Here is a 26,101-nt window from a genome sequence, read left to right as displayed (position 1 = left end):
TCCAGCTTGGGAAGCAGGGAGGAGATGTTATATATGACCTATTACTGTAATTTTTCCTAGTGTTTGAGCACCATTCTTCCCTATCTCCTTGGTTAATAGTTTTCTTCCATCTGTTCAATACTAAATTAATGTACACTTTACATTTAGGCACTTGTTGCTAGTGGCAGGATGAGAAGACTATCGTGGAATCTTTCTGTTTTCGCATCATACTTGCCTCTGTCTTTTCCTTTAGGATGAGGATGCAAGGGAGGTGGACACTCTTCCTCGATTTCACAGGAAAGCATAGGAATACTGTGTGATGAGAAAGACAGCACGAAGGTGCAAAGAGATCAGGAGGCAGAAGCCCTGAATTATATCTCAGGCTTGGCCTTGGATAAATCCTTTCACTCCCTAGTACCTCATTTTCACCCAGGATGTTGGAGCTGTTGTTTTGGTGCTGCAGTCTGCAGGAGGGTTGGGGAAGATGGAGGGCAGTTATTGCTGCTCACTGAGCAAGGGATGAGAATGTGGCTGCAGACAAGCAGTGAAATTACACAGCCAAGTGTAACTTCTCACACTGCCTGTGAGCCAGGAAATAAACCCACAAGATCAGTGGCAGGAGCATGTGAACCTGTGAAAGGCCTGGCAGACTGCTGGTGGTCAGGGCAGAGCATCCTTTTAGCATCCTTTATTTTTAGGGATTGGCATGATGGATATGCCATAGTCTCCTGGCCATGGTGCCCCCTTTAAAGTCTCCTCACCATAGGCTCAGTTCAGCACAATGCTTTGAGCACTAGGTTGAGTTTTGCTCAAGGCAAAATCATTTAAGCAAATATTTAGGAGTTCCATTTGACCAAAGGATGAGACCTAGATTCTTGCAAGGCCCTTTTGTAGTTCTCCTTTTCAAACAGCATTTAGCATAAGATGGATCTTCATTTATAGCTACAGCTCACAATGTAAAAAACAGCAATAGTGGAAGGGTTGCTGATCACTTCATCTTTAGTCTTTAGTATTTAGTTCAAGTCTTTAGTTGCTGATCACTTCATCTTTAATCTTTAGTTCAAGTTACTTCATGTTGTTAAAAGCAGTTACTCTGAAGGTACCCACTCTCCTAAGGAGATGTTAAGAGCTGGCCATTAGAAACTTGGCAAGTCTCTGAGCACTTGAGGAGGAGGGGACAGGGCTGTACCATGCAAGGCAAAGGTAAATCCTCAGTTTTTCCAGGAAGGAGCATGAAATTGCAGGAAATGAGAGGGAGCAAAAACTTTATTCCGAGTGATCATTCCAAAAAGTGGGAAGCTCCTTACAAGCCGGAAGGTAGTTAGGGTAGGGACTTTATTTTTAGGTTAAAAAGAGAAGAGCTAGGAGCAGGAAGCAAAGGATGAGAAATCTCAAACAAGCTAGAGAGAAAGCGTGAGGGAGAGCAGCACCTCCTAAATGGAAGGGTAAACAGGCACTCCGAGGCATTAACTTAATTGATTGTTCTGCAACAGGCTGAATGCTGTGTTACTCTGTCACCGTGGCAACAACCCAAAAAAATTGTCAGCCTGTTTGGATGAAGTGAAGCGAAACATTCTCTAATTTGCGGTGATCCGGGTGTTTGTTTTGCTTCCGAAGAGGCAGGGGCTCTATTGATCTATTGTTTGCACAGAGCTTTTTTTTTTTTTTTCATGGTGATAGGGGGAAAGCAGGAGCCCTGGGGTGTGCTCCCGGGGCAGGTGAGGCAGCAGGGGTGTCTCTGCTGTCTTTCCACAGATCTGCCTTTGCAGGGTGGCCATGCAAAGCCAGCAAAGGCTCCAGTGGTAGAAACTATCCTGAAGAAGCTGGAGGACAGGGGAAGGTATGTGGGTGTGAAGAATTTGTGCCAAAAGTGTTTGGCTGTGATAAATTTGTGCCAATGCTGCTGCTTTGATCCATCCTGTTCTCGTCCCTTTGGGCTCTTGCAGTTCACAGAATCATAGAATATGATCAGAGTGATGGAATATCCAGAGCTGGAAGGGGTGCACATGGGATCTTCAAATCCAGCTCTTGCCTTTGCCCCAGACAACCCCAAAAGTCACACCAGTTCCGTCTGTGTTGCAGTCTCTGGTGTTAGGTGCAGTCAGCACCAACTGCCTCGGGGCCAAGAGCAGCTCTGTCCCCCCACCAGCTCCCTTTACAGACGCGTGCTGTTCCACGTTATGTGTGCAGACCTGTGTCTATGCACAGCTGTGCTTGTGGGAACGTATCGTTGCACACTTGGGGGAGTGACAGGAATTATGGTTATCCTTACCCCATGGCTGTGGGAACATAATGAAGTCCCCACTTTGAGCTCTTTGTTACAGCAGAGATAAAATCCCTGGGCCAGAGGAGGAGGGATTTTGTCTCCTGGGATATGGGGTCAGTCTGCTCCAAGGGGCTGTGCGGGATGGGAGATGGGGATGGCCACAGTGGGATGGGCACAGCTCAGGGCAGAACCAGGGGAGCCACACAGATGGGAACAGAGACCACAAGTTGTGCAGCGACTTGTGCACCTTGTCAGCAGTGTCTGGCCCAGCACAGCCCTGGGGGCCAAGCAGGAGCTCTTGGGGATGCCACTCACTGTCAGCACATCTGTGGTTTCAGAGTAAAATGTTGCTGCAGCGCTTGCTTCAGCTGGGAATTAATTGTTCAGTCAGAATGGGAAAGTGCAGGGACTAGGGAGCAAACCCACATGGCCAGGGGTGAGCAGCAAGGTCTTGTGCCAAAGACATGAGACAGGGGCTGTGCCAGGGGAGGGGAAAGCTGGCAAAAAGGTGCCTTACAGGTCTGCAGGGAGGGACCAGGCAACAGTGGCTCAGAGCCAGTGGGATAGTGAGTGGCAGAGGTGGTTCTGGGCCAACAAAGGAGAGTAGAGTTTCCTCGTGACAGGGGATCAGTAGGAGGGACAGGCTTGACCTTCATTGTGCTTGGCCCTGCAGAGAGGTTTCATCCTCCTGTTTGGGGTTTTCTGCACTCTCGAAGCCTTTGGGCGCCCTGGGGGCAACCCCATGTTTCCCGTACAGGCTGATCATCCTCATTACTCCTCGGCAGTGCCCCAGCCCATGCACAGCTAGTCCAGCTGCCTAGTTGATCCCTTAGATTTCAGGGAGAGTTGTGGAATATGTTGGTGTCAACTGCTGGAGAGTGTTGCTTTGTGGGGTATGCAGGGGGGAAACCCCGCCGTATGTTCCTGTGCTCTTCCTGCCCCCCTCCCAGATCCTTTCTCTGCAGTCCTAGGGGGTTTTCCTCCTCTGTTTGTACTGGTTTTGCTTTACCACCCTTTCCCCCATCTGTCTCTCTCTTCCATTCTCCTCTATTTCATTCTTTCCATCCAATTTTTAACTCTTCTGCTCTGTTCCTCTTTTTTCACAGTGTAGATGTAGGTTGATAAGTGGCTGTGGCTGGTGGGTGAGCAGTGTTCTGAGGCACTGTGTCCCTCTAGGGTATCTGCCCCCATGCTCCTGGTGGGTGTGCGTGGGTGGGGGCACCATGGGCACGGGAGAGAGGAGTGCTGCATGTCTCTTGGGAGAAAGCTGAGCTGCCAGTGAAAGTTTGGTGGTTATCAGTGTCAGAAGAAGCTAAATAACCCTGTAACTGGTATGAAGGTGAATTCACGGTCTAGCGAGCACTGAAAATATGAAAGGGCTCTGAGACAGGCAGAGTGTGGAAAGGGGAATACAGCTCGCCCGTGGCTCAGGGAGTGGTGTGTTGCTGGAGCAGTGCAAGGACATGTTCTGATGCCATCCAAATCATCAGCCATGGCAAGCTGCTTTTGTGGGGCTGGACAGAACAGGGACAGTGCTCAGGACTACAGGTTTGGACACAAAAGAGACACGCACACATTAACATGGTAAAAACACTCTCAGAGAATGTCTGTGGGCAACACCTGACTACACAGCCCTGTACACATATGACCAAGTGCCCACACAGTGTCACAAGGCCATGCACATCCATGTGCCATACCCACGCAGGCAGGTGCACATTTCTGCATGTCGTCCTGTGTGGAGATGCTTCTGCAGATCCAGAGACATGGGATCACAGGCACACCCGAGCTACTGATGCAGTGCTCTGCCGCCTGTGTCAGCTCACAGTCATGCCAAATTCCTTTTTGGTGTAACTACACTCCAGTCAGGCAGCACAGACGGATTTATCCCAGCATATCTTGGATGTCTGTGTGGTTACCTGCTCTGAGCAGGAGAAGACTTGTGGGAAATCTGTTCTCCTTCCAGCTGGGAGAGGCTGATGCTTTGGAGAACCAGAAGAAGTGCAGAGAAGAAACCCCCTTCAGCTCTTCACCTGGAGCTGGTAATCTCCTTGCACCAGATCCTTGGAACAGGGGAATTGCATTTGAAGCTTAGCCAGTGGTGATTTAGTGTTAGACATTTGCAAAAGAGACTTTGATTAATTCGTAGTAAAATCAAGTAGCGCTTGGGTGCCAGCACCACATTCCAGGGTGAGACAGCGACCAAGGTGCGCGCTGGGCAGGCTGCCAGGTGCCTGAGCAATCCCCGCGGAGGTGGCAGCGCCATTCAACCCACAGCCTCTCCCTGCTTGGGCTTCTTAATTATTAATTTATTTTTCTCCCTTCCTTGGCAAAAAAATACTATTTGGTAACGACCTCAAATTGCAAAATGCTGATGATTTGGAGAATGTGTCACAGAAGCTCCAGGGTGATAAAGGGGAGACGAATCCTAGCCAACAATCCGGCTCAGCCAGTTTGCCTATTTATTAAAGAAAAAGCCCAGATCATTAACTTTTTTTGTTGTTGTTCTGTTTGTGGGCAACTCCCTGCTGGCAACTTTCGGGTGCCCAGTAAATTAAACCAAGTATCGGCCTGGTTCAGGGCAACCTGAGCTTCTGTTTAGAGCTGTGAGAAAACTGACTTCATTTATGTTAGCACGTGAATAAACCCTTTAGGGTACCATGCAGAAGCGCTCTCTGGCATAAAAGCAGAGTTAGAAAATCCTTACTCTTGCTGCCTTATGGAGGGCCAGGTATTGTAACTGGAGACCTGAGCTTCCCTTCTCCTCTCACTGCTTGTTCACACACAGTTAACTGCCCCTCGACACCTTACTGTGCCATGCTGGTCCCCAGAGAAGCAAAGCTGGAAGAGAGCATCTCTAGGCACAGGCTTCATTGGTTTCCCCGTTTGCCTGCTTGGTTTAGTTGCTGAATAAAGAACAGTTTAGGGATGGGCTTGCCTGCCTGGTGCCTCTGTGAACTCTGAGAGTTCCCTGTGCTATCAGGGAAGGGTGATTACATCCCCCTCCTCTGGAACATCCCACGTGTTCGCTGAAGTAGTGCTTCAAGCTAAATGAGTTTGCTGAGGGCTCCAGCTTCCCTTAATTCAGTGTCAGGACCAGGCTTGCATGGCCATTATTCAAGAAGTTTTATCAGAAGCACAAAGCTAGCATCTGCCCTCCTGCTTCCCTCTGGGCATCACCAGCTCTCCTGCCCTGGCTTTGGCACACAGAGACTCGAGGGACTGCCTCACCGAGCCCATTTGCAGGCAAAACTCGTTCCAGCTCCTAGAGAGTCTCGGCTGTTTCACTAGCTGCAAGAGCACGGTGGCTTGTCACTAGTGCCTGGCACAGCAGCTCACAAAACCTGCCAGAGCCGAGGAGTTCGTGTGGGAAAAAGGGAGCAAAGACACTGTTCAGATTGCTAGCCTCTCCCCTTCCCTCTTCCAACCCAGCTCAGTTGAACTAGGGCTGGATTTTAGGTATTAATCTCAGCTGATAGCCACACACTTTCTCCCAGAGGTAGCCACCTACTTCCCTAGGCCTGGCTCATGGCCCTGTACACTCATTTCTCTGGTGAAGCCTGCCCAGAACCGTGTTCACATGGATGCTGACGGGAGGAGAAGGGTATTTTTCAAGGTTTCTGCTGGGTTTTTTTCTTCTGAAATATAAGGATGTGCAATTTTTTTAGTTTCAATTTAGCATTGGAGAATTTTATAATTTAGTAATTAAAATCTCTGATAGGCTTTAGAAATTGCAGCTAATTGAATTTAATGGGAAGATGATTTTCAGTTTTATTTGATTACCCGGACCCCTGGCATTGGTATTTATGGGAAAAAAATGGGAAATGTGCTGTGTGGGCTAAGATGGCATAATTGAATTAGGGCTAATCGGATTTCTTCGTCATGAATTTCACTATAATTTTCCTATAATTTTCCATTAGATATCTAGTTTACAAATATTCACAAAGAAATGAAGCTCTTTCGGAATGGAGATTGCTGGCTAACAGGATTACAGGGACGATAGCTCGGCACTGCCAGCCCGGGCTCCTTCAGTAATGCAATCGCTGCGTCTGCCTCACACTTAGCGCCTGCCGCTGCTCCCGCACCCCGGCCCAGAGCCAGGGCTCCGGGGGCTGCAGCCACGCTCCTGCCCTTGGCACGGCGGTGTCTGTGAGCCCTGGGAGGCACACGGATCCTCAGCTGGGCACCCTGTGTCCCTGGGCAGCACACGGATCCTGTGCTGGGCACCCTGTGTCCCTGGGCAGCACACGGATCCTGAGCTGGGCACACAGCTCCCTGTGTCCCTGGGCAGCACACGGATCCTGAGCTGGGCACACAGCTCCCTGTGTCCCTGGGCAGCACACGGATCCTGTGCTGGGCACACAGCTCCCTGTGTCCCTGGGCAGCACACGGATCCTGAGCTGGGCACACAGCTCCCTGTGTCCCTGGGCAGCACACGGATCCTGTGCTGGGCACACAGCTCCCTGTGTCCCTGGGCAGCACACGGATCCTGTGCTGGGCACCCTGTGTCCCTGGGCAGCACACGGATCCTGTGCTGGGCACACAGCTCCCTGTGTCCCTGGGCAGCACACGGATCCTGTGCTGGGCACACAGCTCCCTGTGTCCCTGGGCAGCACATCCATCCTGAGCTGGGCACACAGCTCCCTGTGTCCCTGGGCAGCACACGGATCCTGAGCTGGGCACACAGCTCCCTGTGTCCCTGGGCAGCACACGGATCCTGTGCTGGGCACACAGCTCCCTGTGTCCCTGGGCAGCACATCCATCCTGAGCTGGGCACACAGCTCCCTGTGTCCCTGGGCAGCACATCCATCCTGAGCTGGGCACACAGCTCCCTGTGTCCCTGGGCAGCACATCCATCCTGAGCTGGGCACACAGCTCCCTGTGTCCCTGGGCAGCACACGGATCCTGTGCTGGGCACACAGCTCCCTGTGTCCGTGGGCAGCACACGGATCCTGTGCTGGGCACACAGCTCCCTGTGTCCCTGGGCAGCACACGGATCCTGTGCTGGGCACACAGCTCCCTGTGTCCCTGGGCAGCACATGGATCCTGAGCTGGGCACACAGCTCCCTGTGTCCCTGGGCAGCACACGGATCCTGTGCTGGGCACCCTGTGTCCGTGGGCAGCACACGGATCCTGAGCTGGGCACACAGCTCCCTGTGTCCCTGGGCAGCACACGGATCCTGAGCTGGGCACACAGCTCCCTGTGTCCCTGGGCAGCACACGGATCCTGTGCTGGGCACACAGCTCCCTGTGTCCCTGGGCAGCACACGGATCCTGTGCTGGGCACCCTGTGTCCCTGGGCAGCACACGGATCCTGTGTTGGGCACACAGCTCCCCTCCAGGCCCGTCCCCGCCTGGCTCAGAGCCTCTGGCATGGACGCTGGCACATCCCCTGTGTCAGCAGCGTTGAGGCTCGGGCAGCTCCGTTGCACAAGCAGGGCCAGCCCACGCAGACACACGGACACTGCATCTCGGCCGGCTCTCGGAACGCGCCCACCAGCAGCTTGTGTACGAGGGGACGCTTTGCCTTCCCTCCCTGTGCTCTGCTGAGGATCCTGCTGTCACATCTCAGAGGAGGAAAGACAGTCAGTCCCCACTGCGTGCAGTCCTGGTTCTGCTGCCCATTTCTTACCTCCTCCATCATCTCCCTCATTGTCACATCTAATGAAGTGCAATGAGTGACTGCTCCATTGGGGACAGTCCCTGACAGTGCTCTGTACCTGCCTCAGGGCCCCGCATGGGAGCAGGGGTGACAGGGCCTCTGCCTGTGATGGGGCAGGTAGAGCAGAGCAGACAATGTGCCAAGTTCCCTCTGGCTTCCCTCTTTTCTCCTCTTGCCCTGCCCAAGCCACATCAAATCCAGAGTGAATTTATGGAGACCAGCTCTACTCCATAGTGTCAGAGTCCTGTAAAGTCCAGCCTCTTGGCCTGCCTCATCTCTGTTACTTTCTGGGCTGCACGCTGGGAGCCTTTACCAATCTGCCCAGCCCGTGACAGGACAGAGTTGCCAGGGGAGCAAATCATTGCCCTGTAAAGTGGGGTAGCAACTCCTCTTTATGCAGTGCCCATTGACATCTCTGGTGTCATCAGGCCTTCCACAGACTGTCCAGAGCAGGACTCTCTCTGCTAAAACATCCATGACAATCCAGCCCTGTCCTGGGTGCTGCAGGGCCATGCACAGGGCTTCCTGTGTTTGTGTATTTACATGTGAGTGTGTGTGTGCACATCATGTGCTCCTGTTTTCATTCGCATCCAAGCGTGTCTCTGCAGGAACATAAGCTGGCTTGCCGATCCTCTAGACAGAAATCACCATTTCGTTTTGTGCTTGCCCCATGCACTGCAGGAATAGGTCTTGCCCAGTCTAGGACCATCCTTGGGCAGCAGTTTCCCATCCCAGCTGCCTGCTTTGCCAAGCCTGGGCTCAGGGGCTTTCTCAGGGGTTCAGGATGGTTCAGGATGGTATTTGCTGGTTTTGCAAGCAGAGCACCTTCTTGTGAGTGCCAGCTACCTTCCCTACTGGACCTGCCGCCTGGGTACTGCTATGTCCTTACCTCCTCATCCTGAAATCCCCAGGCTGCACTTTTAATTGCTGCAGTAAATTGTAACTAATTGTTAGTGCATTCAAACCTCTGCCACTCCTTCTCCCCAAATCTTCCTGGGCCCCTGTAGAGCATATGCAGTGTGCGTTTAGTGCTGTATGGCCTGTTCCCAGTACAGTCATTCCCTCTGGGCAGTGGTCAAGAGAGAGCAGCACTGGCTTCCAGCAGATGCTGGAAGCTGTGGAGTGCCTGGAAAAGCAGTAGCCACATGCTGGGGACCTGGTGTCAAACTGTTTGAGTAAGGCCAAAGGAACAGTAAATGACCAAATTGCTCCCAGCAGAGCCCTCCCCAGCACGCTGAGACTTAGCACAGCTGCTTTGGCAAGGGGTTCTGGGAGCCATGTGTCAATAATGTGACTGAAACTGAATCGAGAAGGAAGGAGGGAAAGAAAAGGAAAGGGAAAGGAAGTATGGATTGTCTGCTCCTGCCGCCCAGGCCCTGAGGCCTGTGGGCACCTCCCTTGATGAAACAGAAATCAAACAAAATTACAGAAATAGGGCAAGAGCATTTGCCTAATAGACTCCCCAAGCAGGAGCAGGAGGAGGGGCACAGCACTGCCAGATCTCCAACCTGCAATCTGAGAGCCAGCGCCCTGATCCCACATGAATCCAGAGCACAGTCCCAGCCCCCGGCCAGCTCCAGCTAAGGAGGGAGAAACTGCCAAGAAAATGGGCTAATCATAAAAAACAAAGTAGAAGAGACACAAAAAGGGGGATGTCCCACATCTCAGTGTGACTCACCCCCTGCTCAGCCCTGGCACACTGTCTGCGGGGAAAGCATTAAACTGTAATAATAATAAATTAATCATCCTTCCCCCTCCCATTGCACTTTTCATCTGAGGATCTCTGAGCACCTGGCAAACATTAATTACCAAGAGCTCCTGATGCCCCTGGGAGGGTGGAAAGGGACACAGAGAGATCTCTTCACCTGCCACAGAAGGGCAGACGTGGCTGGAGCAGATGAGGTGGCTCTCACCATTCACAGTTCAGAGCAGGGTGAGGGGTGCTGCCTTCCCGTGAGCACTCCTGGAGAGCAGAGGGTCCAGGAGCGTGCTAGGACAGGGTCAAATGCAGCTTTTCCTCAGAGTGGATCCATACCCTGGAGGGATAAGAGAAGGAGGGGACATGCTACCCTCACAGGGAGCACAGGAGCAGAAAGCTTCAGAGCTCTTGAGAGAGGAAAGAACCAACTTTCCTTGGGTAAGAGGCAAAGGAGGGAGTATGGGGAAATAAAACCTGATCCTGTGACAGGAGATCGCTGAGATAGGAAATCAGGCCTTGCCATTGCGTCAGCTGCAGGGCGTGGATTTCACCTGAAAAAACACCTTGGCAAGTTGTTCCTGCAAGGAGGAGTGGGAGGGACAGTGGGAAGTCTGCGGAGGGGATCCTCCAGGTGTGTTTAGGTTGTGTGTGTGCATTCATGTGTGTCACCCTGTATGGATATGTGTGTATTTGAATGTCAGTGAGCAGAGAGTATCATTTTCTTTGTGGAGGGCATATGCATGTTGTGTGTGCATGCTGGGATGGGAGGGGTGGGGAACATTTGTATACTGATGTGTGAACGTGCTCAGCTTGGTGCACGTAGAACAGGTATGTTTAGAGGGTCTGCGGGGCTGTGGATGTGTAGTGACATATCCGCGTTAGAAAGTGTGTTCCTCTTTGTGAGGGGTTGGAGACAGAGCTGGGGCCCACCCTCTCAGGGGACAGTGGTGCTGAGCCGAGCTCCCACTCCTTGAAAATACTAAGTTCACAGGAGAAGCAAAAATGAAGACATCTGACATAAAGTGCAGTGAACTTACAGGACCTGTCAGCAAACTCAAACCTGGAAGTGTTGAGTCCAAACTGCGCTATTACAGAGCCTACACAAACAATTCTGGTTCTGTCCCGTACTTCACAGGGTGGGACATTGCTTGGCAGGTGCTGTAGTGCCTGACTCAGGTGTAGGGACCAGGGCAAGTTCTGTTGAGGATAATGGGCTGGTGTCTGTATTGGGGCCAAGTGAAGTGCAGACAGGCAGGATTTTACAGGCAGCACTGGGTGATAGTGCTGATTGGAGCTGATGGTGTGGTTATAAACCAGTGATTGGGGAAGTCGGGACAATGCTGATATTGACTGATAATTGACTGTACCAGTACAGGGCTCTGTTCAGGAGTGCTGCTTGGCTGGGCAGCCCCCAGGCAGGGCACACTTGCCTCCTGCCTGACACTGCTGTCCCCACGTGCTTGGAAGGTCCCTGGGTGGCTCTGCTTCATTAGACTTTGTTTAGATTTTTTTCTGACAGAAGCCAGAATATTTGTGGTTTCCACAAATTACTCCCCTCTCCTCTTCCCTCTCCCTGCCCTCTGGCCTGCTTCGCTGCCTGCGCATTTTTGCCCATGCAAATGCAGCACTGCTGAGGTGATGTGCTACAGTTCATGTTGCGTCCCTGGGCTCAGGACACTATCTGGGTGCAGCACATCCTGGTGCACGGAGCCAAACACACCTGGGCTCCTTCCAGCCCTGTGACTAACCTGTCCGGCCACTTCTGGCGAGTCACTTCCCTCACTAGTGCCTCAGTTTCTCCATCCCTAGTGGGGTAATGATGCTGGCCTCCTTTGGGAAGCACATTAAGTTCTGCTTATAAAAAGGATTTAAGAGCTGCTAAGTCCATAGGCAGCTCCGTGTGAGCCCCGGTGAGGAGCCCAGCTCTGCCAAAATCCTGGAGCCAAATGTGGTGTGTTCACAAAAACAGCCTACAACCTGCTCAAAATACCTATTTAATCAGGTAAATAATCTGCTCGTTTGTTTTAAAGAAAGAGGCTTATATCTGTGTTTACCCAACACGCCTCTCAGAACCTCCCTCGCATTCTTTGCTACTTAGAAAAATAAAGCCACAAAAAATGAGGAAATTCACTGCAAAAGGGCCCCCTTCCCCACGCCTCCCGTGGGCTCGGCGTTCAGGGTTAGAGCGGCGTGATCTTCCCGAGGGCCATTGGGCAAGGTGCGTGCAGGGTTGTGACACCCGCAGGTGGCGGCCACCGGTGCCCCTCGGTACACGCTCCGCACCGCGCGGCCGAGCCCGGACCCGCTCGGGTGGGACGGCGGTGCCGGGGCAACCCTCCGTAGTCCTGCCCGCGGCTCCTGCCGTGCCCGGTACCCGGGGCACCGCTGCTGCTCGTCCGGCCCCGCACACCCCCCGTCCCTTCGCGGTTCGCTCCGTCCCCGGCGCTCCCGGAGGAGCCCGCGCCGCGGCCGCAGCGGGGCCAGGCTGGTGCCGGCGGGCGGCCCTGAGTGCGGGGCAGCCCCGCTCTGCTCCCCGCCCGGCCGGGACCGCCGCGGGGGCCGCGCTCCGGCTCCGCCCGAGGTAACCCCGCCGCTGCCCCCCGGCCCGCCCCGGCCCGGCCCGGCCCGGCCCGGCCCCGCACCTGCCCCCGGCGGCAGGCCCGGCAAGGGGCGGCTCCTTCGGCCGCCAGTCACCGCCCCCAGCGGCGGCGCGCCCGCCCCCGGCCCCGCTGCCAAAGTGACTCGGGGAGGACCGGCACGGCAATGACATCAGTGCTTTAAACAACTTGTTATTCGGGAGCAATCAGCTGCAATTAGGTATTAATTAAGTATTATGAAAGTTGATTATTTAAGTGAATTCGGCTTTCGTCTCTCCGACTATGGTAAGTACAGCACAATTGTCCTTTTCCTGCCCCCTGCCCGCCTCTCGGCGGAGCCCCCGGTCGGTGCGGCCGCTGGTGCCGGTGTCCCCGCGCCGGGCGGAGCGGAGCGGAGCGGAGCGCTGTCTGCCCCGGCCGCTGCTCCGCGGGGCCGGCGCTGCGGGCAGCGCGATCTCTCCGGCCGCGCCGCCGCCGCCGCACCGAAACTTTTGTTGGCGGGTCGCGGTGCAGAGCTGCGGGCCGGGCGGAGCGGGGGCGGCACCAGGTGCGCTGCTGCGGGGGGCTCGCCGCCCCTCTCACTTTGCTTCTTGCACTTGTTTTACGGAAGTTGCTCCCGCGCCCGCCGCCGCTTCAGTCCCGCTCTCCCGGCCCCGCCGAGGTGAGCCGGGGGCTCTGCTCCCTCCGCCGGTCCTTTCCGGCAGCGCGGCCCCCGCGGGCCGGGGCAGCGGGGCGAGGAGCGGGCCGGCCGTCAGAGGATGCGGAGGGGAAGTTTATGGGGGTTTTGAAATGATTCTGCCTTTGTATTTGTTGTAAGTTGTGTGGGTTGTTTTCTCTTTCATTTTTTTCCCCTCCTGAGCTCTGGCGTGTCGGTGGTAAAGGTTGCTTGTCAGGTTCCTGTACTGCCTAAATGAAAAGGAATTTAATTTATTTGGGACAAGGCAGTGTCAGATGAAGAGGCTGCTTATTACATTTAATGAGTTGTTTTTTGTTGGGTTTTTTTTTTTTTTTCATCCTGGGCATATCTGGGATGGGTTTGTTTTTGTCCTTCCATGTGAGGTGTATGAGACCTCCCCCACCCTTTCACATCATGCAAGGGAGGAGGAAAGGTGGCCAGGCTGGGGCAATGTTTTGGTTTTAGATTACAGGCCCTAGTATTGGGGTTGGGTGTGTTTTTGATTGTAGCTTTTTGTGGCTTGTCCACTGGTTTTTGATAAGATATCAGGAAGGGAAGTAAGTTCTGGCCTGGTGCTGGGCTGGGTTGGGCTGGTGGCCCTGCTGGGTGTGATGATGGACAGGTCTCTGTTGGGCCTGGAGTGTGATTGCAGCCAGGAGCTGTGGGGCTCAAGGTTTTGGTGGGTTTTCCAGTCCTTGGACCATCTGGATCAGAGTCTCCTTTAGATTTGAGAGAATGTGCAAATCTGGAGTTTAGTAGCAATCAATCCCTTGGGTGATGTTGCCTCCCTCCTTGGGACCAGGTCCCACCACCACGACCCTGTACTGGCTAACACAACGATACCTGCCCCTCCAAAATGGTCTAAACCGTTCTTTGCCATTTAAAAACCAAATGATGGCAGTGAGCCAGATAGGCCTGTGCTGGCAATGTGCCATGGTCCAGGTAATTACTGCCAGTGTATGCATGTGTGTCGTTTTTTTTAAAAAAAAAGGAATAAGATGGTAATAAACTGGTTGATGATTGACTGGGCCTGAACTATGTACTCTGATATTGTGAGACGATAATTTTGTTGTCGTTTGTTCCATTTATTTACTTATTTCTGCCATTGATATCAGGAACTGAGTGGCTCCAGAGCCACTTCCACCCGTGAGCGCGACGTGCCGGCTCTGCTCGGGTCCAGCCGTGGGCGTGCGGCTGACTCCCTTCTAGATCAAGAAGCTGGGATGCTGCGTGGGCAGCCCAGGAGTTAAGGATGTGGTGAAACTGCAGGAGGGCAAATGCTTTAAAGAGCAATAAACAGTGATTTAGGCCGCTCTCCGTCTGGAGGAGCTGTGGCAGCTGCCCGGCCTCTGGGGCAGCGCTGTGCCCTGGCCCTGCAGCGCCCTCTGCCGGCCGGAGCGCTGCCCCTGCCCCGGGGGCTCCCCCGCTCGGGGCGGCCCAGCCGAGCCCTTCCCCTCCCCACCAAGGGACGGACCCTCCTTCGCCTCGGACCTGGTGTGGGTGCTCAGCCGTGCCTGCTGCAACCGGGTAACACGGGAGCTCTGGTCTCCGGCATGGGAACCCGGGGCCGCAGGAAGCCATGGAAATGAGGATCGGGGAGATCTCTTGAAGTCAGCATTACGGTCTGTGTGTGGGTGAACCCGTCTTGTCATGATCTTGGGGCAAAGACCTGCCCCATAATCACCACCTCTAACCCTTATCTACTTGAGCCAGCTTATCTCCCTCAGTCACTGCCTCTTGAATGCTCTCCAGGCCCTCGGGCGGTGACTCTCCAGAGGCAGTGCCCGAGGGCTGCTCCTACGAGCTGCCAGCTGGCAGAGGCAAGTCCGGAGGGGCTTCTTTCCCAGAGGGACTCGGCATGTGGGGCCTGACAGCCTGCTCTTGCTGGGGGCTTTCTCAGCTCAGTCAGTCCTTGCATGGACCTTCTAGGGCCAGAAGTGTTAATAATGGCTAAGGGCTGAAACGAATTTGTGGACTGAGTCCATCTGTGCAGGAATGTGGCAAGCTGTTCCCTACGTGTGACTTTCTGGAGTCTGGTTTTAAATACCTTGACTGGCTGGGTACTGGTCGCTTCCTTTGGGAGACTGTTCCCCAGTGTAGTTATCCTGGGTATGAGATGCAGGAACTGACCTCAGAATGAGGAACAAGACACCTATGGTAAATGGGTGGACCAATACTCAGTTTCCTACTCAAAGGGTCATTTTGTGTCTTTGTCAAATCACTGCTCTTGTTTGAAACATCCAGTGAATAGAAACACCTTCTTTGGGCTGGTGACAACTTTTTTTCTTTTTTGACCAGATTTTTTAGGGGACATTGGTTCAGTCAAGGTTGGTATCATTCCTGAGCTCATGCTCTGAAAAAGGCTCCCAGGCAGTTGGTTTGGGTGTTCATGTCCCTTTCCAGTGGCTCTATGAGTTACTTGTTGGGTGGAAAGCGTTCAAGGGTTTAAGCCTACTGAGTGCAGGGTGGGGATTAACCTTCCCATCATGGAATAAGCAGCTCCCCGCTTTTACTTGGAGAACATGCTTCAAAGCTGCATGAAGTCCATAGGAGTGTTGCTACTGCTTTGGCACTATAGAGAGATAACTCACAGGAGGACTGGAAAGTTGATCTCTGAGATAAACTCCTTTTTCCTCACCTGTACTCCATCTGCTGGGTCTTATGAGTCCTTCTAAACCAGGTCTGCCACTGACAGTGGGGTCTGCTGATATGTGCAGGTACTGCACCGTTCCGCTCTGAGACACACAGTCCCAGTTTTGTACTGAAACTGGCTGGGAATGTTACAGATACCTCCACTGGAGGGGATCAGATATTTGATGTGTGGTTTCCATATCATCAGTTTCTCTTTCTGTTTTCCTGAACTGTTTATGCTTCTACCCAGAGTACTCTTTCCTGCAATTGGAAAGTACTTTCTGAGCTTGGAATTTATCTCAGGACTTTGCTTATACAGCCTTTTCTGTCCCACCTTTTGCACTTGGCTGTCCTCACAGTGAGAGCCATTGTGGCCACTTTGACTCTCCGTCTGACATCAAATCGTACCCCTGGGCTGCTGTGCACCCTCAGTTTATGCACCCTCTGAAAAGTTGGTTGAAAGTGTCTGGGAAGTAATGAAAAGTCCTCTAGTAGGTGAAGATAAGCATCAGCTGTGCTGCATCTCCCACCTCCAGCTGGGCTCCTTCCCTCCTCCGAGGGTTTGAAGATGCAGCCGTTCCCAAGGTTTAGAGAGCTCAGGTGCCACCCAGGGCTCAGCTCCCAGAAGTGCTGACATCGCAGAGGCCGTGCTAGCCGATCCAGCTGAGGTTTGGGAGAACCAATGTCCTCGTCCTCAGCTGCACTTTGCAAAGCAAAGAGGGGGCAGAGGAAGCTTGGCTGGAAGCAGGGGAGGGGCAGAACCTCCAGCCAAAAGTCCCACGCGGCCCCGTCTCCTCCCCTCCGGTTCCATGCGGACTGGATCAATTTGGACGTCTTCAGCAATAAAAAATGCCGATGTCGTCCTAATTCACTAGGCCCCGAGATGACAGCAAATTTACATTTTTTAATTAAACTAGCAGCCAGTTTTTATGAGAGGGGGCTGGGTTATGCAAATCAAATGGTTGTGTACGAAAGATTAGGAGAGTTTGGGAATAAATTCCACAAATGCTAATAAAAAAAAAGAGAGAAAATGAGAGGGGGGGAGAGAGGGACATTGTTCCATTAGCCCCTTTTAGGCTGATTTCCCTAGGGAGAAAGCTATAGGGGGTGAGAGATGGAGACAGCTTTCAGAGACAGGTAAAATCCATTTCAAGGATGGACAGCCCCTTGGACCAGGACCTTGTTGCTCCCTGTTTCCAAGGGTTTGCAGGGGAGGTGGAGGCAGAAATTGGTGGCAGAAGAAAAGCTTGCTGGTTTCTAATCGCCATTCCTTCTTGACCAGTGATCTACAGGCTGGAACTGCAGCCAGGACTGGCTTGAGGATGTAGAAGGTGCACAGTGCTCAGGTGCTGGAGGGGCACAGGTGGGTGAAGGGCTGGGCCAGGTCACTGTGGTGCTGTGAGAGGGTGGATGTGGCAGGGTGACAGGACAGTCCCTGGATGGGCAAAGCCCAGGGACTACACAAAGCTTCTCTGGATGGGGCCCATCTTTGGGCTGACAGATGGTCACAGAGCAGGGCTACAGCTGGGATTGGTACCCTGGGGCTTCATGTCCTTTGTGCAGCTCTTGTGGGTGGGCTCTTGGTCCCTAGCAGGAGCTGCTGGCTGGAACAGGCAATAGTGCTGATCACAGGTGAGGGTCTATACTGTTGTTCCATGTAAGCACAGGCTCTATCTGAAGAGCAGAGTCTGTGTTGGAGAGGGATGGTGATGCTTTTCCTTCACCCAAACTGTGGAGCCCCTTGTTGCCCATCTGTAGAGCTGACTCCAGCTGTCAAAACCTCTTTCCAGTGTGCTAACCTGGCACCAGTCTTCATCTCTTTCTCAAGGGATTTTCCATCTTTCTTCATGTGGTGATTCCAGAAAATAAAAGTTTTTCAAGTTCCTTCAGGAAGAAATAGTTACAGTGAACAAAAAACACGCATTTCACTCATGTAAAATATGTTCTTGTATAAGTTTCCCAAAGAATTCCAAGTTCTTGTTGCATTTGGGAGTTAGGTGTGGTGGCTAGGTACCAAAGCAATTGTTTGCTCTGCTATGAAGAAACAAAACCAGAAAATTTCTGGAGGCTGGGAAACTGCTTAAAGCTTCCAGTCCTAAGGCAGTTTCATGCTTGGAATAAAAGCTGAACAACCCGTGTAGACTGGCAAGAGAAAGCAATGGGTGGAGAACAGGAGATACACGGGAAAAGGATGGGAAGGCTAAGGTCACTGGGTGCATTTTATGACAATCCCCTGAAGATTTGGTGGCTCACTAGGGAGCTTTCCTGGTTTTGGGGTGTGAAATGATGATTCACCAACACGCTCCTGTTTTGCTTCGGAGAGGTGACATTTTAGCAGAGTCTCTCTTGTGAAATCAGTAAAAACACCAAGCTCTGGTGGTGCATTTCTGGAGGTGTTCCCCACACCCAACACCTACATTCCCGTCACCCTGTCCTGAACGTGCATGTCTGCCCCAGACACTCACCCACCTCCACGCTCCCAGACACTCACGTGTTGGTGGTGTGCTGAACTTCGTGTTCCCCAGGCTGCTCTCTCAAGACATTGCTATGATGAACACTCTGGTTCTGTGCACTTTCATCATCACTGCCATGAGTGAATCTTGGCAGCAAGAAAAGACAGTATGGTCTCTGCCCTGTGTGTTGGGTGTCTCTGTGCTCCCACCACTCTGCAATGAAACTCCCAGTGTTCTGCTGCTGGGGAGAATGATGGCCTTGGCCTCAGCATGGTCTACGGCCTCAGACCGGCGGCTGTACAGGGGCTTTTTGTAACACAAGTTTCTGAGCTGAACTAGGGCCAAGTTCAGCCTAAATCTAACAAAGAGCTCCAGAACAGGTCTGTGAGACATGGCAGAGTCTGAGGATTTGGTGTAGGATGAATAACTCCTAATCTATAAAGTCGGCATAATCATCTTCCCTTGTGCAGCCCAGAGCCAGGGCTGGGTGCTCAGGGATGGAGATAAGTGAATGAGGCCTGGCTGCTGTCCATGGATGGGTGCGGGGGTCGGGCAGGAGCGCTCCTCCCTCCAGCTGGGGTGGGGTGCCTGGGGTGTGGGAGAGCTGAGCCCGCTCCCACTTTCCGGGAGCTTCCTGGGAGCTCCTACGCCCGCCTGCCCCGTGGCACGTTTGGCATCCCAGCAGCCGTGGGCCCAGGGTGGGTTGTCACGGACCTGCAAGGGGTCCTCTCCAGGACCTGGGCTGGGAGGGGAAGAGCTCCAGCTGGGCTGTTCTGTTGGAATGGTGCAGTGGTGTCAGCCCTGCTCCCAAAACTGGATGGGCCAGGGCTGAGGAGAGGAAGAACCAGGAACTTTCAGCTTCCATACATGGGAAACTGTCAAAAGCCAGGTAGCAACACCAGCTTTTGTCTGGTATTTCCAGAAAAACCCGGCAGGACCTGGCATCCCAGGGCATAATTTATTATGGAAAAATAAAATAATAAAGTACCAATCCCTTTGAGGCCTGAGTCATAGAAGCATCTTCTCATTAAAGCAGCTCCACCTCTCTGCCTGGTGTTTGCCAGCTCCGTGCTTGTATGAATCCACTCCCTGCACTGCCTCGCCCAGGGCAGCCTTCCTCCTCCCCCTCCTCCTGCTGCCTGTGCTTCCCCAGCACACCTTTCCTCCAGCACCCCTTCCCCTGTCTGGGGGAGCATGAGCAGTTCCACATCTCAAGCCAGCTTCTCTTCAGGCCCCCCGTCTTTGGGCCAGGTGGATTTTTTGTGGTGCGTGTTGTAGACAAATGTCTTCATCCTTTCACCCACCACCTCCCACCCCTGTGCTATCCAGTTCTCTGGGCATGGTCCTGGCTCCCACATGCCCTTCTCCTGGCCATGTGGTGTGAAGGTGTGTGTGGTATCTTTCCATGGCTCGAAGCTCTCTTCCGAGTGGCCCTCTGCAAGCAGGGAAAGGAGAGGAAGCTGCTCCTGGAGTAATTACCATCTGCATGTCCCGAAGGCAGGCAGCAGATGTTAGCAGAGGAGGACTGGATTGGAAGAGGGTGGGGGAACAGGCTGGGGAAAGGGGGTCTGATTTTTCTTCTCAATTGCATATGAATATTTTTAACTGAAACTCAATAAGACAAGAATCCCAGTTCTACAAATTTGATCCATGCACTTGGAAACTTTAGAGGAAAGTTCCTTTGCTTGCTTTTGCTGTGTTTTCTGTCACTCACTCTGCTTTTCTCAGCCATTTTTTATGCTGCACTATTTAACTTTTCTTACTAAATAGCTTTCCTTTATGTCCTCCTTCCTTTCCATATTCCCACAGACCTGTCACTCTTTGTCACTCTCCTGGACTTCCATTCTGTCTGATTCTGTCTTGCTTTCCCTTTCCTTCCCCCCCCCTCCACCTTCCATTGTCTTACTCTATTTTTCATTTTCCCATTTGTCTGTGCGCTGATATTCAGATGAGCAAACTTCTTCCAGTTAAACGAGGTCATGAATATTAGGATTTTTCTATCAAACAATGAAATATGGCTCAAATTACCCTAAAGAATAGGGCTCTTTTCATAAACCACCTGCTGGTTTTTTTGAAAGAAAGAACAACCACTTGCTTGTGTGCTTCAAGCAGTTGTCTTACATCTCTACCTCGCCAAGCTTTGCCGTTCCAGTTTCTTCTGCTGAATTTGTTGCTCTTGGTGGAGCAAGTCTGCTCTTCCCAGACTGCCAGCACCCAGTGAGTCTGGGTTTGGACAGGTTGGGACAGGATGGGGATTCTGGCAGGATCCTCACTACTTTAAATGTTGGTTTGTGATTGTGCTTTTCTGATTGTGGTGTGCATATTTTGGGGTTTTATTTTTGTATTCAACAAACAACATTCTGGTTTGAAACTCATTTGGTCTGAACCTCTCAGCTTGACTGAGGGATTGCATTCAGATGTTAGCACCCAGTGGGGCATGGAAACACACGGACCCCCCCCACCTTCTCCTTGTCTTGCTGGTGTGGACCAACCATCACTCCCCAGCATGAGGAGGCTCCTCATGGTGGAGGTGACCTGCTCAGGCCTGGGCACCCATGCAGGCTGTGGTCATTTCCTCCTGTCTCTCAATGTCCTGTCCCTTTCCTCCCAGCCACATGGCTTCAGAAAAGGACATCTGAACACAGTGGCTGCAGCTGGCTCTGGGAAAGCCAAGTTTGTTCTGCATGAGAGCCTCCATTCCTGGTGGTCCTGGCCATGCTTAACTGGACAGTGTTGTGCCTTTGCCAGGGCAGCAGCAGTGCAGCTTGGCCATTCAGCAGAGACACGGAGCTGTGCCCCAGGGACCTGGAGAACTGAGGGCAGAAGAGCCTCTGTGCTCCCTTGGGAGCTGCCGCGAGGCAGGCAGGGGTGATGCCAGAGACAGGGACAGCCAAGGATACGGCTTGTCTCTGACTTGTGTTTTGTTTTCAGTCCAGCCTATTTATACTCTTCATAGTTGCTATTTTTCCCCAGTTACACGAATGTGTCTTGTCTTCGCTGTCTTCCATTTTCCCTCAGCAAACCTTGCCATTTTCTGCGCGTCTTTGCTGGGAAGCTCACGGCACCGTTCGTCCTGGGCAGAGACCACACTTCTCTGAGGAGGCACCTCTCACTGGTGCTTCTTGTTCCAGAAGCCTGGTCCAGCCCTTCCGCGCTCTCCCACCTGCATTTCCCTGGACAGAAACTGCACACACAGCCTGGGCTGTGTGAGCACGGAGTTTGTTTTGCCAGGGTGACCTGTTTAATCATCTCATTTTCTGGTGGCCGTTTATTCCTCGTTTCCACGGTTACAGCCCCATTAAGAGGAGAAGCAATAAGGCAGCGAGTCAAACAGGTAATAAAAACATTAAAGCCATGTGCGCACTGGGAGGGAGGGAGGGCGAGCAGCACTCAGTGAGATGAGACGGGCCATGCCAGGGAGACAGAAGGGTCACAGGAGCCTGTGCACAGTGTGGTGACACCCAGCTCAGTGCCCAGCCTCTGCAGGGGCCTGACAGCCAACAAAATGTCCTACAGCATCCCACAGCGTTCTGCCCTGCTCTGTTGGAGTGTGCTGACGCTCAGGACAATGACACTGCCACCAGTGTACTGCTCTCCCCATTTCTGTGCTGCTAAGGCAGAGTTGCAAGTGGACAAAAACACTCAAAATTAGAGTGTATTTTTTGTGTAATTTCTTTCAGGGCTGTGACTGTCTGGCAAAATGTGTAACTTTCTGATTCGTTCTGGTGGACCCAAATATGTGTCCCTGTAACAGCTCTACCGTGGCACCTGCCAAGGTACCTGCTCTTGCTGGTGCCGGCTGTGCTGTTCCCCTGTAGAGCCGTGGCTCTGCACAGTTCCTGAAGCAGAGCTGACTGTTCACATGCTGCACTGAGGTAGTCCCAGCCTGAGCCAGCACCCTAGAGTACTGTGACACTGCTGAGGCTTTCCTAGGTAGAAATACCTGTTTATGGAAGGCCATATTTCTGCAGCCTCCAGGAGAAGGTCAGATGCCATGGAAATGGGATAGCCAGGTCTGCTCCACAGCAGTGACTGTGGGCTGGGGAGTGGGTGGGAGCTGCTCACCTGGGAACAGTGGGGGATGCCTTTTAGGCTATAGGTGGAAATCAGAGGAGAGCTGTGCAGGGCAGGCAGCATTGTGGGGAATTAGCTCTCTCCTGCTAGGAGGAATCCCCTGGTTTCTGGCTTTTCATTGTGGGCTCCTGAAAGGAAAGCAGCAAAATGAAGAAACCTAAAGCAGCAACTCAGACGAGGAGAAGGCAGAGCCCTGGTGTCTCAAGAGAAAGAAGAGAACTGTTTTCAGCTCACTTTCCTCCAGGCAGTGATCCTCAGGGAACCCCTCAGGGCTCCTGGGAGGTGGGAGCCTTTTGATACTACATGCTTGTTATCCCAAAACTGACTTGGCCAGCAAGGAGGTGGTGGCCTCTCTTACTTTGGGAAATTTCGGCGTAGATGTACTCCTGGGTGTAAAACCATGACCTGACTGGCAAAAGCCAGCAAAGTTACTTTTCCCTGTAATTTCTCAGTGGCCATGGAGGCCAAGCAGCACTGGATCTTAGACGATGAGATGTTGGGTTTGAGGTGGCAGGTTGCTGCCATGAAGGAGCAGGTGCCCACGGGCTGGGAGGGTTCTGAGCTGTGAATAAGGGTGAGTTTCATTGTGGGTGAAAAGAGGTTAAATATAACAGCCCCACTCATATAGGTGGCTCAGCACTGACAACAAAACAGAAATATTCAGAAAAACAAACTATAAAGGAGAGCAAGAAAATAGCCACAGAACTGCAGTGAAATGGGGTTCTTTACCTGCTAGCTCTGTCTGTTGAAAGAGTCTGCCCTGTCACAGCCCCGTTTTGCCCTGGTGGGATTTTTTTATTTATTTCTGACATTGTTTTGGGTTTTACAGTTTCTTTTCTCCAGACTTTATCAGAAAGCATATTTGTGGTGAGAGCCTGTGAAAGAACCTGGCTTGCTGAGTAAATGTTCAACGTGGAAATGAGCTGCATGACCTTGAGTGGGGGGAGAGGGAGGAAAGCTGACAGAAATTCATAAAAAGCTGAAAAAGAAAAGAACAAGGAGAAGGGAGGGGAGAGGAAAAAAGATAAAAGGCCTGGCCAGACTGGAAGAAGTCACACAAGAAAGGAATAATGGTCTTTCTTGTTACAGCAGTGACTGGACCTGTCATATTAGGCATCTTAAAGAGCCCGATTCTAAGTTGTGTTGAGCACTGACACTTTGAAAAATAGGCCCATTTAAGGTGACTCGAGTTGGGCAACAAAAGTCAGTAGTCACTTTAGATCATCTTGGCGTGTGTTCAGAAGGGTGAATTTTATCCTTGGCAAAAGGCCAGTAGGAGGGCCTTCTGTGTACTGTTCCCATTCCCAGAATAGGACTTGGGGTGGCTCCTGGAGCTTGTGCAGGCCCTTTGGAGCAGGGGCAGGACCCACTCTTCTCAGGCTGTGGGCTGAGCCCTCCCTGTGCAGGAGGCAGTGGTCACTGGCTGTACAAATGTGTCAGCCCAGTTGTCTTTGGGCAGAGAAACTGGGCTTCAATTTAATTGTAGAATTTTTGGGGGGGGCTGTGGGTATCTGGAGAACGAGCTGGGTGGAGCAAAGCCTCTGTCCTGCAGTGCAGGAGCAGACAGGAGCAGCGGTGTAGGAGATTTTCCAACCTCCTTTGTTGTGAGGTCCTCAGGTGTGTGAGATTGAGATGGAGACACTTGCTTTTGACAGCTATTGAGGATGTCAGTCAGAAAAGACCAACAAAACACTGTTGCAAGGAATAAAATTTGAGAGGAAACACCCTGCTGTTACTACCAGAGACCAAGGTGTGAGGTCCAAGCATGCTCTGGAGCTTGACTTTCCAGAACTGTCTGGTTTGGGCTTGATGGTTTTTACTTCAGTCCCACATCTAGTCCTGGAGGACCTGAAGTGGAATTTTAAATTGTGTTGTAAGGATTGGAGAGAGATTGAGCACCAAGTTTCTGCAGGTTCATGTTCCTCTAGCGTGCCTTTAGCATCTGGATGACACCAGCTCCAGGAAGCCCCTCGGTCCTGCAGTCCTTGGCTCTGGTGCCATTTCCATGGAGGGACCTGGGCACCCAGCTCTTCAGGGAACCAGTGGCTTCTGCTACTTTTTTTGTTGTTTGAATACATGAAAAAAAATGAAAATGCACATAGGCTCCCCTTACAGTTCATTCTGTTGTCATTTCTTTGACTCCCCAAATTATCTTCATTTTCAAGAGGGCAAGTCTGACTTCAGTGGCATCAGCACTTCCAAACCACTGCACACTGGCATAAGCAGTTCAGAGTGTGGGGCAAGGACTGTGCTGAAGCAGAGCTCTCATTTGTGTTGAAACAGGGCTGATCACCATTCTTTGGTTAAACCTGGATAGCTGCACTAATGGTCCTCATATACATATCTTTAAATTTTAGTTCATTTAGGGGGGGGATTGGTTTCTTTCCATAAGCCTGAAAATCATAGAGTAAGATTTTCATCTTCACTGCTGGTATGGGAGAGCTCTACTTGTAAGGAGGGCAGCATTTTTTGATTTCTCTCCAGTTGGAGTGTGTGAAATATTAGGGAAAAGTCTTGTCTAGTGATGACCTCAAAATAATTTCTCTAGCAGTGCAATGTGATGTCAGACAGACAGTATGTGGCTGGGTGGGAGGTGCAGACAGTGGGGGCACGAGTGTCTGACATAGGGGAAAACCATCAGTCCACAGCTTTGGGAGGAACTGGAACAAAGTCACCAGCGCAGATGCCAGAGTAAGGAACTGTAACTGTACATTTAATAGCTTTGGATGTTTGCTTTTATGTGACAGTTGCTGCTCTAGCAAACAGATTGGAGAATTCTAGACTTGCATGGATTTCAGGGATTTTATTTGTATGTGTTCCACACGGGACATGAGTGGGATGGGAGCATAGGGGTTGTTTCAGCAGGAGAAACCCTGTGCCCTGCTCTTCCCAGCCCCTGTGCACCTTGGTTTTATGAGCTGAGCCTTCCCCTCTCGCTCCCGTCTCTTACTCTTCCGTGAAGAGGAGAAGAGTCCTATCACTGTCCCTCCAAACCCAGCTCACTCACCTGCTCCCTCTCCTCCCGGCACCATCCCACACTCCCCAGAGCATCCTCTGTCCTATTCTTCTGCTCCCTGATGTGCTAACCTGCTCCTGCAGAAGCCCTGCCCTGTGCCAAAAGCCCCATCTGGGAGTCAAAGAACCAGGCCTGGAGTGGCGGCCCTGCCCGGCCTCCCCTGCCCAGCACAGGGTGCAGCTGAGACCGTCCTGTGAGAACTGCAAGGCAGAGAGGCATATTTTCACAGTTCATTCTCTAAAAGGAGAGCCTGCAAGGGGTGAGGGGCAGCCTCCTTGCAGCGAAGGTGTTAACAAATAGCAGGTGATTAAACATGACAAGCAGTGACATTTCTGTGTGGGGTTCTCAGTACCAGCAATGCCAAGAATGAAGCTATAAACCCTGACATTTTGTGTTATGCACTGAGGTTTTTAATAGACATCTTTCTCTCCCTCACCCCTGTTTGTTTCTTTTATTCCTCTATTCTCTTCTGTCCTCTTCTCCCTTTCCTCTCTCTTCCTTATCCTCACCCTGGCTCTGTCCCATCCTAAGTGCCCCCTCCTCCATTTCCCATCCCTTCCTCCCCACGCTTATCTTTGGTTTCTTGCTTCACCAGACTAATTTGTTCAATGTCCTTCACTCTAGCTTTTGTTTCTCTCTTCCTCCCTATTTTCTTGCTACACTTTTCCAAGATTTTTTGCTTTTCATGGCATCATTCACCCTTCCTTGCTCTTCTCTTCCTCCTCTTAGCTGCGGTCTCTGCCATATGCACACTCTGGCAGTCTCTCGCACATATGCACTCCCACTCTTTATTGCACACACACTGCCACTTCCCGCACACTTCCCTGCTCCCCCCCACGCTCCCACTCTCTCCTGCTCTGTCTCTCACATACGCTCGCACTTGCTCTTTTCTTTCTGTGCTTCCCCTCTCCTGCTCTTCTTTGTCTTTGTTACTCCCTTCTGCTGTCATCCTCCCTCTGTCTGTTCTTTTCCACTCTCTCCCCTTCTCCCTCCCTTTCCTTTCTCTTTTTGGGGTCTGATGTAATACTCTAACCATGGGCAGCCAGGCCAG

At 52.1% G+C, this 26,101-nt stretch overlaps 1 protein-coding gene across 50 annotated transcripts in view; it reads left to right on the top strand.

The window, feature by feature from the left end:
• Positions 1 to 26,101, top strand: part of CASZ1 (castor zinc finger 1) — a 282,930-nt gene that overhangs the window by 182,708 nt on the left and 74,121 nt on the right. Inside the window, exon 1 of one of the 50 annotated variants that reach the window (XR_015278784.1) lies at positions 12,296 to 12,485. The exons of the other annotated variants lie outside the window; for them this stretch is intronic. The gene's annotated coding sequence lies outside the window, so the exon portion shown is untranslated. Of the gene's footprint in view, positions 1 to 12,295; positions 12,486 to 26,101 lie in introns of those variants that run through there. 50 annotated transcript variants of the gene reach the window in all.

This window comes from Cyanistes caeruleus, chromosome 22 (assembly GCF_971803275.1).
Source record: "Cyanistes caeruleus chromosome 22, bCyaCae1.hap1.1, whole genome shotgun sequence".
In the NCBI taxonomy this organism is placed as follows: domain Eukaryota; kingdom Metazoa; phylum Chordata; class Aves; order Passeriformes; family Paridae; genus Cyanistes; species Cyanistes caeruleus.
This window is presented reverse-complemented; position numbering and strand designations above follow the sequence as displayed.